The sequence below is a fragment of the Triturus cristatus genome, chromosome 1_1 (genome assembly GCF_964204655.1).
Source record: "Triturus cristatus chromosome 1_1, aTriCri1.1, whole genome shotgun sequence".
Classification (NCBI taxonomy): Eukaryota; Metazoa; Chordata; class Amphibia; order Caudata; family Salamandridae; genus Triturus; species Triturus cristatus.
The window spans coordinates 216,812,697-216,828,445 of NC_140579.1; the positions used below are offsets into that span (position 1 = coordinate 216,812,697).

At 45.0% G+C, this 15,749-nt stretch overlaps 1 long non-coding RNA gene across 1 annotated transcript in view; it reads left to right on the forward strand.

Annotated features, from left to right (window-relative positions):
• LOC146870012 (uncharacterized) overlaps positions 1-15,749 on the forward strand; it is a 171,263-nt gene that overhangs the window by 134,847 nt on the left and 20,667 nt on the right. The gene's annotated exons all lie outside the window — the stretch shown is intronic.

Sequence of the window (15,749 nt, forward strand, 5' to 3'; positions counted from 1 at the left end):
TATAATGTTGCAGTATAGTGTGTCAAAGAAAGAAAAACAGGAAAACAACAAATAGCATGTCCTAGCTAAACAAGCATTGGCATAGCCAATAGGTCTCGCCTTTGGGACCTTATAAGTGTTTAGCCATGCAACAGTTGATGTTGTTGCACCAAGAATATTGTGCTGCATAACTAAATACTTGTATGTTCTGACAGGCAAGACGTATTGGCTATGGCAATGTTTTTATAGCATAACTATGTTTCTAAACACTACTACAAAGTAATGAATTCTGTGCTACTGAAAAATCTTGTTCTAGCTTTTTTGCTTAAAAAGCAAATGTGGAACAGCTTTACAATTCGTTTTAATGCTAAAGTAGCCTGAAGGCTAAAAATACAAAATGTACCTTCTGAGCAATGTGCAGTACTATTTTTTTAGCATACATAAAACACCCAATTAGAGGTTGGCAGTTTGGATTTTATTTTTGAGCTATTGGCATTGCTAATATGTGTTGTTTTTTTGGCACCTTATAAGTTGTTAACCAAAGATATTGGCAATGGTTTGTCCAGGAATAACTGACAAATGTTTGTTAGTTTAAACTTTATTGCAAGAATTTTTAGTTAACATTTTTAGTACTTTAAAATAAGATGAGTGGAAAAAAAATATTTATAATGTACATTTATACATGTTTTATAAATATATTCATTCTGTTGCAATATCTTTAAATATTTTTGCAATAATCCCATTGTAAAATATTACTTCACATGTCTGTGCTAAATATGGCCCAAGTGCATCGGATAAGTCTTCCACATCTGTATTGATCATAAACCAGTCTATTAGAAGTTCATTGCTAATATCCATAGATTGATATGTTACAGTATTGTGCACTTGTGTTATTGTAGATGGCCCCAGAAATCTGTGCACACGCAGCAGCCACAGGTTCAAATGAAAGCAGGGCTGACTCTAAGTTTCATCTTTTCTATAACTTGAGAAGAGACGCAGCATGTGCTAGGAGAGAGTACTTGTTTATTTGGTGTGTGTAGAGAGCAGCCCCTGTTTTAATGTGAATTGATAATGTGCACCGCTAACGTTATAAAAATAAATGTAAACAAATAATAACAGAGTAGGCATGGGGAGATTAAGTGATTGTTATTGGCAGTGATCAACATGCCTCAAACTTGGTTAGGTGGAGACAGTTAACAAGAAAGGGCACGGGTGAGTAGGCTGGGAGAGAGAGTTAACAAAGATAAAGAAGCGGGCGCGGCCACACTAATTAAGAACAGATGGCACCAGAAATCTGTGCACACGCAGCAGCCACAGGTTCAAATGAAAGCAGGGTTGACTCTAAGTTTCATCCTTCCTATAACTTTGAGAAGAGAGGCAGCATGTGCTAGGAGAGAGCGCTTTTTTATATGATGTGTCTACAGCGCAGCCCCTGTTTTAATGTAATATACTAAAATACATGCTAGCAGATACTTTTGACAAAATACGATTAGTTTTAGTGCAGCTGCTAGAAATGTAGCACAGTTATTGGCAGAGATCAACAAGCCGCAAAAACAGATGGTCCCAGAAATCTGTGCGCGTACTGCAGCCACAGGTTCAATTTAAACCAGGGCTGACTCTAAGTTTCATCCTTCCTATAACTTGAGAAGAGAGGCAGCATGTGCTAGGAAAGGTTGCTTGTTTATATGGTGTGTGTATCAAGCAGCCCCTGTTTTAATGTATTATATACTAAATTACTTGCTAGCAGATACTTTTGACAAAATACAATTATTTTTAGTGCAGCTGCTAGATATGTAGCACAGTTATTGACGGAGATCAACAAGCCACAAAAACAGATGGCCCCAGAAATCTGTACGCGCACTGCAGCCACAGGTTCAATTTAAACCAGGGCTGACTCTAAGTTTCATCCTTCCTATAACTTGAGAAGAGAGGTAGCATGTGCTAGGAGAGAGTGCTTGTTTATATGGTGTGTGTGGAGAGCAGCCCCTGTTTTAATGTATTACACTAAAATACATGCTAACAGATACTTTTGACAAAATACGATTATTTTTAGTGCAGCTGCTAGATATGTAGCACAGTTGTTGGCAGAGATCAACAAGCCATGCAGATAATCATATAATTGACATTTGATTACATTTGATATGTACAGATATCAGATGGCTATCCTTAACATAACTCTAATACAAGTTATTCCTATCCGAATCTAAGCATAACATCATTCATAACCATAATGGCAATCACTTTCTGTGTATCCATGTTTGAGCCTACGGCAAGGTCAATAACTGGTGTCAGATCCTTATCAATTAAACCCTGCCCTCCCGCCTGAGTGCGCATGCGCAGCGGGCCCGTTCACCGTGAGGGTACTTCCCCCCCCCCCAGTTACCCCCGTATGCTCTGTATACTATCTCCATCGGGGGCCCTTGCAGTTCTGCGCCCTTTACTAGCGCCATTGTGCACGTGCGGGGTGGTCAACCAGCCTAGGAAAAGCGTAACTCCCCCCTTCCCCACACCCATACAGCCACAACGGCTGTAACTGCCCCTGGAGAGTTCTAGGAGGGACGACTTGTCCCTCCCCCTTGGGCGACCCCATTCAAGAATGGCGCCGCCTCCTTAAATTTACTGCTCACCAATCATGACCTTACCGCCACAGGCCAGCATAGTTGCCTGACTATCTGGCCCCCCCTACCCTCAGGCTAACTAGGAAGTCATGCCCTGCTTTTCAAGCCCACCAACCACGCCAGCAGATTCTCCGAGAGGATTGCATTCCCCACAGTTGATAAATGGACACCGTCTTTTAAGAAGCACAGGTCCCCTCTGATACACCCGTGGGCGATAGTCTGCAATTGAGGAGACCTAAACAACCTCTCTATCTTGTTGTTGATACGTCCTACCGAGTGGTTCAGTGCCCTTACAGACTCCACCCCCCCTCCATTGACATCTAGGTACCATCTGCGACCATGCGATGGTACATCCCTGGCATGCTTTTGCTAACCAACCCACTTCTGTGCTTTTGGATTCCACCAGCCCTCTTCTACCCAGATTCACCAGATCATTCCCTCCCAGGTGTAAGATAATGATATCCGGAAGGGGACCCCTTCTACTCAGCAAATCCCCTATAAAACCCCTGCATTGACTCAAACAAAGGCCCTCTTTCCCATGGAATGAGACTTTTAAACCAGCCTGCTCCGCCCTGTGCATGTAGTTCCCAGAACAGAAAAATGCTTTCAAACGTGTCACATAGGAATGGCCAATAATCCAAACCACCTGTGTGCCTGACGCTGTCGGAGGTGCCTGTCCTTCCTTTGTTTGTTGTGGATGTTCCGACTCCAGTTTCTCCCCTGCGTGACAGGTTCGAGAAACTGTAGAGACTAAAAAGAAAGACTCATCAGTACAGTGCACAAGGCCCACATACAACGTGTGCAGCCACACATAACGTTTGTAACAATTGGAGGACCACCTCCCAATTCTCTTGACATTGCTGCTGTGTAACCCCCTCACTGTTGCCTCGGTCGCAGCCCCTATTCTAAACGAGTGAGTTCCAAAGCGAGCAGGATCTAAACCTGTCTGCTTAGTTGCCATGTCCATGACCCTCTTAAACTGAAACCGGGTGAGAGGTGTACCGTCTGCATGGATTAATAAAGTCCCACACCTTATACAAGATCTCTGCCCCAAAAATGCCTCCAATTGTGCAACAGGGCAGCATGGATTGCCATGTGCTCAATGGAACACTAACCCCTCACCGCGGGCCTCTTGGTCAGTTTTGGACTTTATAATTGATATTAGTAGGGCGTCGCCATGTATTTTCACATGGTCTAACTGCAAACCACACTGTGCATCCTGTTTATTCTGGGCGACCAATTCCCCAACGTTATATGCGCCATAAAAGGCTAGTGAAAAAGCCGCCCTGAATAATAAAGCTTCCCCTTTTGTCGTGCAGAGCACGTCAAGCGTCCCCAGTAGGACAGCCAATTGTTCCACTCCTATTGGACGCCTTGAATCTGGTGTTGTCTCCTGGATGCGCTGCCAACCTTTTAAAGCCTTCCTCACTGTAAAGCTATCAGTGGGATCCCCCTTGTCCCTGGCTCGGGCGAAGAAAGATATCGCTGCCACGTGGCGCCTGGCTGCCGCCTCTGAGTGTCCCTCATCATGCAATATGCCTAAGTAACGTAGCAATGTCTTTGGGGTGTGCCAATCTTCTGCCCAATCCCTCCCCAAAAAAGTGCAATATGCCCAATGTGCCCCCTCATAGGTTTTCTTTGTCCTGGGAGCTAGGCTAGCTGCCACGAGGTTCGGTAGTTGGGGGCACCAATCAGCCAAACTACTTCTAGGAAGGGTGTTGGGTTCGCTTCTGCAGAAGGGAGGTGTGTTCTGAAGACCTGCATCTTGAAGCGAGAGAGTGCATCAGCAGCATTATTCAATACGCCTGGGACATGCTTAGCCTTAACCAATATATTCCCCTTCATACACAACAGGACAATCTATTTTAACAGGCATCGGATCATCTTACATCTCGCAGCCTGCTGATTGATGCATTCAACCACAGTCATGTTGTTAGACCAGAATACCACTGATTGGTTACGCAGCCTGTCCGGCCATACCGTTCGGGCCATCCAGATAGGAAATAATTCTAAGAAGCCAATGTTAGCCGTTAGACCGTTCCGTACCCATGCGTCTGGCAACCTGTGCACAACCCACTCATTGCCAAGTATGGCACCAAATCCCACACTACCCGCAGCGTCAGTCCATAAGCCTAACTCTGCTGAGGTAGTAGGTGGACCGGGCCAGACCACCCTGCCGTTAAAGTCCTGCAGGAATACCATCCAAATCCGCATGTCCTGCTTGACCTCAGCCGACAGCCGAATGTGATGATGTTTTTCTTGAATCCCGGTCATGGCTTGGGCGATAGAGCGAGAGAATGGGCGTGCCATTGGAATCACTCGAAGGGCAAAGTTCAACTGTCCTACCGTTTGCTGCAACTGATGCAAGGTAACCTTATCCTTAGCTAAGCATTGCTGTAAGGTTGTCTTGAACTTCCTAATCTTATCTTCCGGCAAGTGGAAACACCCTTGACCTGAATCTAGCTCAATACCTAAGAATTCTATCTTTGTTGTTGGTCCCACTGTCTTTCCTGGCGCCAGGGGAACCTCAAAAGCCCGCATGAGCGTGCAGAATTCCTGCAGTGCCCACGCACACTTCTGATAGCCCGCAGACCCCAGGATAAGAAAGTCATCTAGATAGTGCATGACAGACTGGTGCCCGGTCACACGTCTAAAAACCCATTCCAAAAATGAACTGAATTTTTCAAAATAGGCGCAGGAGACCGAGCAACCCATGGGCATATACATATCCATGTAGAATTTGTCCTGAAACTTGAAGCCTTGCAGGTGAAAGTCCTCTGGATGAACCGGTAAAAGACGGAATGCTGATTCAATGTCAGACTTTGCCATCAAAGCACCAGGGCCCAGCTCCCTGAGCATTTCCACAGCCTGAGCAAATGAGGCGTATTTCACACTACAACTTTCCTCACTGATGGCATCGTTTAGTGAATAGCCTCTAGGTGCAGATAGGTTATGGATCAACCGGAATTCCCCCTCCTCTTTTTTGGGGACAACACCCAGTGGTGAACAAACAAAATTATGCACCAGAATGCGATCAAATGGGCCCATTATTCTGCCCAGTCGTAACTCTTTAGCAATTTTATTTGCCGCCACTCCAGGGTTAGTACTTACTGACAATTGATTTTTGCATTCAGGCATCCCTACATAACCCGGGGCAGGAATCCTAAACCCATATGTGAAACCTTCTTGCAGTGTTCTAGCAGTATCATGACAGGGGTATCTGTTTAGCCACGGGGTCATAGCTATGACGTCAATGGGGGAACGTGTGACTCGGTGCACCCTGCCATCAATCCTGCTTTCTCTTGCCTTTATCCCTAGATTTTTTGAGACACTTGGATTCTGGGTGGGAAGGATTTGCGCAGATAGAGCAGGCATGTTTAAACTTACATGTGCCTGGTGCCCTAGTACATGTTCTTCTGTTAAAATCCCAACATGTCACCTTCCGCCCCCCTCCACCACATGAGCCATGGGCAGGGCCTGTGTTCTGCGCAGGCCGTAAGGGCTGATAAGGCTGATCAGGTTGAAACGCTGGAATTGCTTGTCCTCTGTTCGCCTGCGTTGTGCTAAACTGAAAATTGGTCTGAGGTGCGCCAAACTGATCCACCCAAGAGATCGTGTCAACCATGTTCCAAGATAGCACAGGGTCAGATGCCTTTGCCCTCCTGAAGTTTATGTCATACTGTTTCCAACCCCATCCCCCGTATTTGTCGTGAGCCATGGTAATGCGTTTCTGGTAACATGCCATCTCTGCCTGTATGTTTGGGAAACGTTCTGCCATTACTGCCATAAATACTGGGAAACCCCTGATCCAGTTGTTTAAGTTCTCCTCCACTCTGAATCGTAACAACTCGCTTGCCCATTCTCTGGGGAGCAGCCAGTCTTTCTGTTTCTTAGCTTCCTCTCTCTCTCTCTCATCTACTAGCAGATAAAACATGCTAACATAGCACCCTGACCAAATGAGTTCCTTCAATTCGCGTGACACATGCCTAGCCAAGTTCTCCCTCCCGGTATGAGATTCACCCACTCCCAGCATAGGCAGTGTCTCCTGCTTACCTGCTGTGGTCACTCCCGCAGGCTCTGCCAGCTTCTCTTTCGCCTGGTTCACCACCGGTACTTCTTTGTTGACACCCCATGGTGAAACCCCATTGAAGGGGCTAGGAAGAGAAGGAGACGCCTGCCCTGTTCCTAGTGGCCCTACAAACTGCGCAATCAACTTCCTTGCTTCTGCCTCAGGGTCGCCCTGCATTCCCTTCCCCCCTACAGCTGGTGAGAAAATCCCTGCTTTCCCCAACCAAGGCAGAACCGCCGCTAAATGCGCCACCAAATCTGTTGGAACCGGATTTATGCCTGCTGTACTATCCTTAGGGACCCCAGTATCTGGTACCCCTGTGCCCTGTGGCGGGATGGCTACCGGAACTGCACCTGCCGAGACGACTGGTAATGGCTCAGGCAATGGTTCTCCCATAGGTACCACCCCCACTGGCAGTGTCGGGCCGGGGGACTCAAAGGGACCCCCCCCCAGCGGGACCACTCCTGATGGTCCAGGGACCTCCCCCTCTTTAGGCTGAGACACCGGCGCCATTGCTTTAGGCTTAATCCCCCCCTTCTTTGGCCTAACCCGCTTTGGAAGTGGATCCAATTCACCTCTGGGCTTGGGGGGTACTATGGTGCGCCTGGGTCTTTCTAAGGTCCCTTCTTGACCCTCAACCCTCTCCTTGAGATATGCCAAATTTTTCCCCAATCTATCCACCTTCTTCCATTTCTTGTCCATGCTAACCATTTATCGCATCATTGTCTCCTTCATGTACTCCATGCGAAAGCGCTTGTCGCCCCGCTTCATTTTTCCTGCCATTGCCACTTATGTGCCAAATGCTTTGACCTTAGACTAACACCGCGTATACAATGCTAGCTTCGTCCTAACCTGCCTAAAAGGTACCAACGTAAGAATGTTCTTCTGGATAAAATACTTGTCAGCACTGTATCACTGCAATATATAAAACACTATTGCTTGAAGCGCAATCCACAAAATATGATGGCCTACTGCGTGCTGCACTCCCAACGTAGAACAATTTCAAACTTAAATGCTGAATAAACAGTATACTTATTTTGCGCAGCGCAAGTGTTTCAGACCCTAATACTGAAATCACAGTTGCTTGCCCCACCTGGATGTTCTACTCCAATTGCATCCTAACACATTTAGCATGAACACAACCTTGGGAACATATATATATCCACAACAGCATTTCCCCGTTCCGGAGCCCCAGACCCTTCAGGGCGGCCTCACGCAATGGGCACGGAGAAGCCCATCAAACACACACTGGTTAGGCAAACACAGTGAGGCCCACTACTGTAAAAGAGGTTTTATTTCCAAATTTCAGCAGCGCCTGATTCCACTCGTCTAACGTTTCGGCACATTTGCTTTGATCACAGACTGGAATTACAAGGGCCAGGTGCGCTCAGGTATGCTTTTAAATAATTGCATCACGTGACTGGAATCACCATACTACCAATCCCACAGTGCATTGTGATTGTTTTTAAATGCACAAGATGGAAGTCCATAGATGTTATGACCTTACTGGCAATTATATTGTAACACAAGCACTGTTAATACTGTGGAAAATTCTTAGAGGACAGTCAGGTGAGTTGGTACATTACCGCAAATGTTCTCATGTTGTATTTGACTTAGGAAATGCAACCTTTCACGGCACGATCATCGCAGGATATCGTCCTGCTTGAATCCCTTCCAAGCGCCAGTCTTTTTTGCTCTAGTGGCAATCCTAGTAGGTAATCCTTGGTAGGTTGTAGGCGCAAGTGAGTCAGGCTCCTCCATTAAACATCCACAACAGCATTTCCCTGTTCCGGAGCCCCAGACCCTTCAGGGCGGCCTCACGCAATGGGCACGGAGCAGCCCATCAAACACACACTGGTTAGGCAAACACAGTGAGGCCCACTACTGTAAAAGAGGTTTTATTTCCAAAGTTCAGCAGCGCCTGATTCCACTCGTCTAACGTTTCGGCACATTTGCCTTGATCACAGACTGGAATTACAAGCGCCAGGTGCGCTCAGGTATATATATATATCCAGAAAGCAAACATTACTCCTTCCGAGTTGCTGGGACCCGAGAATCCATTACTGTCATCCATTACTGTCATCCATTATTGTCATAACGTTCCAGAACCGCCCTTGCATTGCAGGCAGTGGTGCGCTTCCACGGCTGGACCACTGTGCATATAAAAGTTCCACCTTGTCCCCAAACGAAGCACACTCGCACTAGGAAACAATCATATGTGGCAAGTCAAAGCCAGCATGCCGCCTTTCATCTTAAATTTGCCCAACGCGTTTCGGATTCCTCATTCTCCTTGTTCACGGGCAGCGATATTGGGAAACAACAGTTCTCTCAAGGAAACACCTTTAAATACCCCCGTTATCACTCCATGCAGCTCAGGTGAGTATGTAATAAAGCACAATGCATGTTGGGAAATGTAGTTCCACATTATTTACTGATCTTCAATATCGCACAATTCAATAATATATAATCACCCTGATAAGTTGGAAAAGTCAGCATAGTCTTGTGGACTTATTCACGATGGGGGAGCTGAGCTTTCTTTACCTGAATAAATGCCACACGCCACAAGTCTTCTTTCGAGTGCATCTCCGCCTGGGGGCAAAACGGAGCTTTAATTGACACGTGGCGGTCCCGCCACGGGAGTTGCACCACCTCGATACTACTGGGGGCCACGCGCTTGGCATACAGTCATGTGCACTACGTGGGAAGAGGACTTAAGGATGAATGACTGCTCAGCAAACCGGGGTCCATTCTGGACTTCCTACTGGGACACAGGAAAATGAAATGTGCATCCATTCAGGATTTTAGCGAAGGCACAAACCACAAAGTCCATAAGACTATGCGTTTGGCTCATTGGAGCAGCCCATCGGAGGGCGTACCAAAGTGGGTGTGTCAGCAAGCACGTGGTTATGCCGAGCCTCTGAGGAAGGAGCTTTAAGCTCTGAAACGCGTCAGGCTACAATCGGCTTCCTGGCTGTGTTCACGATGGGGGAGCTGAGCTTTCTTTACCTGAATAAATGCCACACGCCACAAGTCTTCTTTCGAGTGCATCTCCGCCTGGGGGCAAAACGGAGCTTTAATTGACACGTGGCGGTCCCGCCACGGGAGTTGCACCACCTCGATACTACTGGGGGCCACGCGCTTGGCATACAGTCATGTGCACTACGTGGGAAGAGGACTTAAGGATGAATGACTGCTCAGCAAACCGGGGTCCATTCTGGACTTCCTACTGGGACACAGGAAAATGAAATGTGCATCCATTCAGGATTTTAGCGAAGGCACAAACCACAAAGTCCATAAGACTATGCGTTTGGCTCATTGGAGCAGCCCATCGGAGGGCGTACCAAAGTGGGTGTGTCAGCAAGCACGTGGTTATGCCGAGCCTCTGAGGAAGGAGCTTTAAGCTCTGAAACGCGTCAGGCTACAATCGGCTTCCTGGCTGTGTTCACGATGGGGGAGCTGAGCTTTCTTTATCTGAATAAATGCCACACGCCACAAGTCTTCTTTCGAGTGCATCTCCGCCTGGGGGCAAAACGGAGCTTTAATATATATATATATATATATATATCCAGAAAGCAAACATTACTCCTTCCGAGGTGCTGGGACCCGAGAAGGGTGGCGTGCACGGCGGCGGAGCGTGCCGGTAATCCAAATGTCCCAAATTGAGTACGCTCTCAGGAAAGCAGGCACAGCAACCACATATAGGGGTCCAAGTATTTATTTACACTACGCATTTCGGCAGAAAGCCTTGATCACGTGTAAAGTGAACAGACCACAACAAACATTAAATAAAGTTTCACATGACCCATTTGTCAACGAAATAAACAAAGGACTATACAGCAAAATGCTATCCCCTTTCATGGTCGCCATCTTTGAATAGTCAAAGGATAATTATCTGATAACAAAACAGTGTTGCATCTAATCACATTCTTTGTACATAACAATATCTTTCAATTCAAATGAATTAGTATATATCACTGAATCTTGTCAATGCATTGTTTAAATTCATCATAAAATATACACATGATAGAAACAATTTGTTACTCGTTAGGGTGACGTAAATCCAAAGTTGCACAACAGACCCAGTATGATGTCGCTACAAAACGAAGCTACTCCATTCATGTGAGGTTGATATTGATTAAACCAACACTCCAAAATATTAGACTTCGAGTTAGGAAACAAGCGCTAGTTCCTTTCGTCCCAACCCTTGAAGTGCAGGGGAAACGTAGCAACAGAAAGAAGAGACTCAGACAACGCTGGCAATACAGGCAGAGGAAGGGGCGCAGTGGGAAATCGCCGAACACGCTCCAACAAGAACTACTAATGGACAACGAAACGGTAAATAAAACGGTAGTGAACATGTCCAAGAGACTTATGAACGATGTAGAAAAACGAACTCTTAAAAGGGATACAACATTGCAGTGAGCCAAATGTAGAAAATAATCATATAATGTTGCAGTATAGTGTGTCAAAGAAAGAAAAACAGGAAAACAACAAATAGCATGTCCTATCTAAACAAGCATTGGCATAGCCAACAGGTCTCGCCTTTGGGACCTTATAAGTGTTTAGCCATGCAACAGTTGATGTTGTTGCACCAAGAATATTGTGCTGCATAACTAAATACTTGTATGGTCTGACAGGCAAGACGTATTGGCTATGGCAATGATTTTATAGCATAACTATGTTTCTATGTTTCTAAACACTACTACAAAGTAATGAATTGTGTGCTACTGAAAAATCTTGTTCTAGCTTTTTTGCTTAAAAGGCAAATGTGGAACAGCTTTACAATTAGTTTAAATGCTAAAGTAGCCTGAAGGCTAAAAATACAAAATGTACCTTCTGAGCAATGTGCAGTAATATTTTTTTAGCATACATTAAACACCCAATTAGAGCTTGGTAGTTTGGATTTTATTTTTGAGCTATTGGCACTGCTAATATGTGTTGTTTTTTTGGCACCTTATAAGTGTGTAACCAAAGATATTGGCAATGGTTTGTCCAGGAATAACTGACAAATGTTTGTTAGTTTAAACTTTATTGCAAGAATTTTTAGTTAACATTTTTAGTACTTTGAAATAAGATGAGTGGAAAAAAAATATTTATGATGTACATTTATACATGTTTTATAAATATATTCATTCTGTTGCAATATATTTAAATATTTTTTGCAATAATGCCATTGTAAAATATTACTTCACATGTCTGCGGTAAATATGGCATAAGTGCATCGGATAAGTCTTCCACATCTTTCCTATAACTTGAGAAGAGAGGCAGCATGTGCTAGGAGAGAGCACTTGTTTATATGGTGTGTGTAGAGAGCGGCCCCTGTTTAAATGTATCCTACTAAATTATATACTAGCAGATACTTTTGACAAAATACGATTATTTTTAGTGCAACTGCTAGATATGTAGCACAGTTATTGGCAGAGATCAACAAGCCACAAAAGCAGATGGCCCCAGAAATCTGTGCGCGCACTGCAGCCACAGGTTCAAATTAAAGCAGGGCTGACTCGAAGTTTCATCCTTCCTATAACTTGAGAAGAGACACAGCACGTGCTAGGAGAGAGCACTTGTTTATATGGTGTGTGTAGAGAGCAGCCCCTGTTTTAATGTGAATTGATAATGTGCACTGCTAACGTTATAAAAATAAATGTAAACAAATAATAACAGAGTAGGCATGGGGAGATTAAGTGATTGTTATTGGCAGTGATCAACAAGCCTCAAACTTGGTTAGGTGCAGACAGTTAACAAGGGAGGGCGAGGGTGAGTAGGCTGGGAGAGAGAGTTAACAAAGATAAAGAAGCGGGCGCGGCCACAGAACAGATGGCCCCAGAAATCTGTGCACACGCAGCAGCCACAGGTTCAAATTAAAGCAGGGCTGACTCTAAGTTTCATCCTTCCTATAACTTGAGAAGAGAGGCAGCATGTGCTAGGAGAGAGCGCTTGTTATATGGTGTGTCTAGAGAGCAGCCCCTGTTTTAATGTATTACACTAAAAAACATGCTAACAGATACTTTTGACAAAATACGATTATTTTTTGTGCAGCTGCTAGATATGTAGCCCAGTTATTTGCAGAGATCAACAAGCCACAGACTTGTTTAAGAGAAGACGGTTAACAAGGGAGGGCAAGGGTGAGACAGGAATGGGGAGAGAGAGTAAACAAATATAAAAAAGCGGGCGCGGCCACGCTAATTAAAAAAATGTGGCCCCAGAAATCTGTGCGCACACAGCAGCCACAGGTTCAAATTGAAGCAGGGCTGACTCTAAGTTTCATCCTTCCTATAACTTGAGAAGAGAGGCAGCATGTGCTAGGAGAGAGCGCTTGTTTATATGGTGTGTGTAGAGAGCAGCCCCTGTTTTAATGTATTATACAAAAATACATGCTAGCAGATACTTTTAACAAAGTACGATTTTTTCAAGTACAGCTGCTAGATATGTAGCACAGTAATTGGCAGAGATCAAAAAGCCACAAAGTTGTTTAAAAGGAACCAGTTGACAAGGGAGGGCGAGGGTGAGGCATGCAGTGGAAGGGAAAATAAAGAAATATAAACAAGCGCCCACGTTAATTACAAACAGATGGCCCCTGCACGCCGCTGCTCGCTCCCGCAAGTGGGATGCCACCACAAGCACGAGTGCTTGAAAAGTGCAGACCGATATCTAAAGGTCATCTCCTAGGGCATCGCATGCGCACTGCACTAGGCTCGACCTAAAAATGTTAATGGAAATCCCCAACTGTAGTATGCCGAACTCAGAGTGTAAACATAGCCTCTGATAATTGCTATAGCGTGTTGAGCTTGAAGCAGTACTGCAAAAATAGTAATAGTGCTCCACACTGCACAAAGCTGAAGAATTGCCACAGACGTGCTGCTCTGTAATTTGCCAATTTCTGCCTTTGCCACAGGCGTACAATATGCCAAATCCAGCAAATGAACAAATAATCTAGAAAGTACCATTCTACAGTGTGCCAACTCGTGAGACGTAATGGAGGAAAGCTACACTAGTGTGGATTGCTACATGGCAAGGTTAAAAAATGTGGCATTGCAATGTTCAGACTACCTTATTGTGTGTCGAACCTGCAGCAATAACATAGAAATACTGCACCTTGATGTGCTAAGTCCAAAGCAGCACAATGCAAAATACTGCATTTTGGTGCCAAATCAATAAAATGATTTACTGTGTGAAATACACAATATTATCGTCATAATACTGCCCTATAGTGTACCAGATCCAAAACGTGATAAAAAATGTTGCATTGTTGTGTGCTAAATCTAGAAAACTGGCAGAGTAATAATGCTGCTCCATAGTGTATCAAATCTTTTAAGCTGGTGGTACATCAATAGTGCGGAAAACCTAGAGCAGGACAACGGGAATGCTCGCCCATAGTATTCAGTGCTCCAATAATAGTGCACTACAGTGTGTCATATCCACTGCCATAGAAATTCTAAGATATGGCACTGTGCCCACGCCACATAATTTTGATAGGACTGCCATGCTATAATTTGACAAATAATAGTCATTACTGAAGTTATGTAAGCCTAAATGGTGTGACTTGTAAATAGCCAGTGAATCAGCAACAGTCACAGTACATGGGGAACTCATGCAAATATTTGACAAGCCTTAAAAAGTTGAACTTATTCAAAGCCTAGGCAAGAGTACATTTCAGACTTTTTTGAAGGTGCTTTTGTGAATCAGAGATAGTTTCAAAATTGAAAAGGATGCAGAAGCAATCACATTTCTTTTCAATTGTAATCTATGATCGTTTAACAAAGGCGGCTATTCTATTAATAAAAAAATCTTCATGTTTATTCTCCACTTTTTATGCTTTATAACATGGACACACTTGAAATGTGGTCAAACGAATATATTTTGAAAACATGCTGGCTTAGGAAACTTGAATGAGCAAACACAAGGCAGCAGAGGTTATTTCCAAAGCAGTCAAGCATGCAGGCAACCTAGTTTTTAGGTCTCGCTTAGCAGCGTGCATGCGCTGCTCTGCGAGACTTATTGTAAGGGGGCTTCAAAAAGCTCACCACACGCTCGTGCGTATGGGGCATATTGCTTGCGGTTACCCGCACGGGTGCCATATGTTTTGAATTATCGTGCCCAGACGCGTGCGCGATAATTCAAAACGCATGGCTCGCTGTGGCACTCGTGTGCTTGTTATAACTTTAGCTCCACACTAGTCTTCAGGACGAAGCTGGGAGAGTCACGGCATTGTTTGCATTCCTTATGGGCCACGTGACACCCTGTTGCTTCACTCCCCTCTGCCTGCCCTCCATGGACTTTCCAGCGGCAGGGGGACGGTGCTCTCTGCCCCTGCAGACTTCTGCTGTCTCCCGGTCCCTTTCTCCAGTGCTTTCAATGGAGAATTTGCAGTGTATGTAGCTGCTGTGAGCTCAACCGCTGGCAGTGCTTGCCTTATCAATAACATTGCTGTGCTCCTTACAAATTCCAGACCCCTTTGCTTGCATTGAAGTCAGGTAGGCGCTCCACAGCCGCCGTCTCCCGATACTTACTCCCCAGAATATATGGCACTGTCTGTTCTGTTGAAGCTATAACAGCGGCGGTGGCTTTAAAGCATCAGTACTTGTTTCACATTCCATCCAATTCCACCCTTCCTGCCCTTTCATCTTCCCCTGAATATTTACTCCCTCGGATTCCTGAACTAACCTTGTTCTATTTATCGCCAACAAAATACACTTTCGACTGATGTCTGATCTGTTCGTTTTTCTTTGCAACTTTCGAAAGCACGTGAATAATTTTATAACTCTTGCTTTTATGTTGTGAATCTTTTTTTCTCCATGATTGACGGTATTTTCTACTACCCTTACTTTTAACACGTGGCCCTACCTATTCCCGGTCAGTGCTCCCACCTGTGCATATTTGTATTTGCATTCATATAGCGCTTAGTGCTTACTATGCAACTTGGGCAATGGGCAAGTTGCATTTCAGTTCAGACGCCAGCTAGGGTGCCACTAGCAGTGGGAAGCAGAAAAAGCGACACGGATTGCCCTTGTGACCTTTGTGTGTGCCACTGCGGTGCTCGCTGCAGTCCTGTTTTTAGGTATGTTGCTTTTATGTTATGGTTT